The sequence below is a fragment of the Lucilia cuprina genome, chromosome 2 (assembly GCF_022045245.1).
Source record: "Lucilia cuprina isolate Lc7/37 chromosome 2, ASM2204524v1, whole genome shotgun sequence".
NCBI lineage: Eukaryota > Metazoa > Arthropoda > Insecta > Diptera > Calliphoridae > Lucilia > Lucilia cuprina.
Genome location: NC_060950.1, coordinates 66036760 through 66040208, shown reverse-complemented (window position 1 = coordinate 66040208; position 3449 = coordinate 66036760). Strand labels below are relative to the sequence as shown.

The window sequence follows — 3449 nt, the reverse complement described above, 5'->3', positions numbered from 1 at the left end:
AAAAAACTCAACTTTTAAGGGAAAATTTGATGAATTTTAAATGTTAAACACATTAGAGATTTCTCACCTTTATAATGACGAATTATCATCAAAATTTAACGGTTACTTAAAAAAGTAACCGATTACTTTTGATCAAAATTCTTCCTTAATAAGTAAAATGTTGCCAAATCTTATTTTTTTTACTATTAACTTATAATTTTTGGGGCGAATATGCAAAAATTTTGAACGGTTACTCATAAAAGTAACCGGTTACTTAAAAAATAACCGGTAATATTTTTGTCATAAACTAGGTTTTTGAGTAAAAGTTGGTGCAATTTTCATTTTCGCTACTTAAAGTGTTAATATTACGTGTTTTTTGTGCCAATTAAAAAACCCTCCTTTTCAGCCCGATAAAAAAAGTACTCAACAGCCAATTTATGACTAATAGACATATCAAAACAAATTAATAATTTGTTCATGCTTCTCTTTAATAAAAACAATAGCGATATAAATCATATTTTTTCTAAAACAATCAATGAGATTCTCTTCAAAAATAATATTTTTATTTGTATTCTAAATGACTCTGTTGTCGCCGCCGCCGCCGCCGTCGTTGTGGTGGTTGTTGACGTCTCCTTAAAAAGCCATGTGCTGACGGCCAGGCCTGTTCTAAAAAGCTTTTATCTCTGTTTATACTTTATTTTGTTTTTGTTTGTTTGTTGTATTTCAATATTATCTGACGCCCTATGAAAAGTGTATAGAAAAACCAACAATAAGAACAAAAACGTTGAAAATTTATAGAAACAACAACAACAACTTAAAACTTATAATTATTATTACATTTAGTTGTTATTGTTGCTATTTTTGCAAACAATTTTTCTGTCATTGTGGTTTATTTTTTGTTTGTTTTAATAATTTTTATGCGAAAAACAAAACACTTTATTGACGATCAGTACCTAAACTCACCTCTGAGAATGCGGTGGTGGCAATTATTATATTTTAAGTATTATTAGTTTTTATTAAACAACGACGACGGCCACGATTATCCAAGTAATATTTAAGTTATTGAACGATATTTATTGAGAGGCGTTTTTCCCGGTTTTATAAAAAATTTCATTAAAATGTTAAATTTATTTTAAATTATACAACAATTTTCTATTCTCTTTGATTTCAATTAATTTCCAATAAACGGTTACTTAATATTCCAGTGCTTGTATAGTGTTTAAGTGTATCATATATGTAAAACTTTTAAAATAAATTTAGTATAAAACTATTGATTAGTACAATAATAGTTAAAGAAAATATTTAACGACAACGAATTAGATTTAAAATTGTTAAGCGGCGAAAGAAAATTTAAGGTGAGTGTGAGATTTTAATTGAAAAAATCATTAAATTGGAGCTTTAAGTGGATTTTCAATTCTTATAAGTTGACAACACTACTGCAAGTTTATTGTTTGTTTACATTTCTTGCTCTTGCCGTTAGTCCTTCTCTCTATCTCTGTAGCGAATCTATTAGCAACACCAAATGAAAGCGAAACACAATAAATTTTTAATATGAACTTCTTTATAGTCTGGTCTAAAGTTGGGGCTATAATCTAAAGTCTGGAATATAGTATAGTTTACAGACTGGACTATAGTCAGGTCTACAGTCTAGTCTATAGTCTAGTTTAAAGTCCATTCCACAGTCTAGATTATAGACTAGTGTATTCTATAGTCTAGGTTATAGCCTATAGTTTAGTAACTAGTCTAGTTTATAGTCTAGTCTATAGTCTAGTCTATAGTCTAGTCTATAGTCTAGTCTATAGTCTAGTCTATAGTCTAGTCTATAGTCTAGTCTATAGTCTAGTCTATAGTCTAGTCTATAGTCTGGTCTATAGTCTAGTCTATAGTCAAGTCTATAGTCTAGTCTATAGCCTAGTATATAGTGTAGTGTATAGTCTAGCTTATAGTCTAGTCAATACTCTAGTATATAGTCTAGTCTATAGTCTAGTCTATAGTCTAGTCTATAATCTAGTCTATAGTCTAGTTTATAGTCTAGTCTATAGTCTAGTCTATATTCTAGTCTATAGTCTAGTCTTGTCTAGTCTATAGTCTAGTCTATAGTCTAGTTTATAGTCTAGTCTATAGTCTAGTCTATAGTCTAGTCTATAGTCTAGTCTATAGTCTAGTCTATAGTCTAGTCTATAGTCTAGTCTATAGTCTAGTCTATAGTCTAGTCTATAGTCTAGTCTATAGTTTAGTCTATAGTCTAGTCTATAGTCTAGTCTATAGTCTAGTCTATAGTCTAGTCTATAGCCTAGTCTATGGACTAGTCTGTAGTCTAGTCTATAGTCTAGTCTATAGTCTAGTCTATAGTCTAGTCTATAGTCTAGTCTATAGCCTAGTCTATAGTCTAGTCTATAGTCAAGTCTATAGTCTAGTCTATAGCCTAGTCTATAGTCTAGTCTATAGCCTAGTCTATAGTCTAGTCAATAGTCTAGTCTATAGTCAATAGTCTAGTCTATAGTCAATAGTCTAGTCAATAGTCTAGTCTATAGTCTAGTCTAGTCTATAGTCTAGTCTATAGCATACTCTATAGTCTAGTCATGTGATATAGAATTACATTTCTCACTTTGCAAAACCTAAATAAGTGAAATTGTTTTTTCTTTAAATTCCTTCAAATAAGTCTTATCAATTTGTTGTTAATATTTATTTAAAAAAAATATATATTATTTAACTTTTACAAGTCAAATTAATTGGCAATGTTATATTATCTGTAGAGAGTGAGATAAGAGTAACTGAGTTTGAAATTGTCAATATGCAAGTACTCGTGTGAGTGTTGTCAATTATGAGATTTTTTTTGTTAACCTAAAAGATCTAATCTGTTTGCTATTTCTAATTAATTAAATTAAAAAATGGTAATAATATCCATCTATAAAATTAAGCTTTTATCGACATTGCTTAAGTTCATGTAAATTTTTTCCTTAAACATACTTTTAGTTATTTTTTTGTTTATTATTTATTTAATGAAACTGAAGAAAAAAAAAACTTATTTGCCAATGACGCATTTAGTATTTTCTTTCACACAGTAATCGTAAGCAAAACAGAAGAAAAATAATGTTTTGTATATAAAAATAAACATTGATTAGAAACGTTCATTTAACCATAAACAATTTGCGGTCTATGGAGGTTTGTGGAAAAATCAAATTCGATTTCAAAATGCAATATTTGGAAAAGAAAAATATTTACTCGTACGTGTTCAGTGGTAGAGAAGAAGAAGTATAAGCGGAAAAGAAAATGTTTTTGTAAAACATGAATGAAATTATGGAAAAAGAATGTTGTAATCTATAAGTATAAAAAGGGATTAAGAGGGATGGCCTTAAGGGGTTAATGATTCTTGAAAGTTAGATAGATAGATAGATAGATAGATAGATAGATAGATAGATAGATAGATAGATAGATAGATAGATAGATAGATAGATAGATTGATAGAT

The 3449-nt window shown here is 28.6% G+C and overlaps 1 protein-coding gene across 1 annotated transcript in view; it reads left to right on the top strand.

Moving 5' to 3' along the window:
* Nucleotides 1-949: 949 nt before the first annotated feature.
* Nucleotides 950-3449, top strand: part of LOC111679567 (interaptin) — a 12705-nt gene continuing 10205 nt past the window's right edge. Inside the window, exon 1 of the mRNA XM_046948574.1 lies at nucleotides 950-1334. The gene's annotated coding sequence lies outside the window, so the exon portion shown is untranslated. The remainder of the gene's footprint in view (nucleotides 1335-3449) is intronic.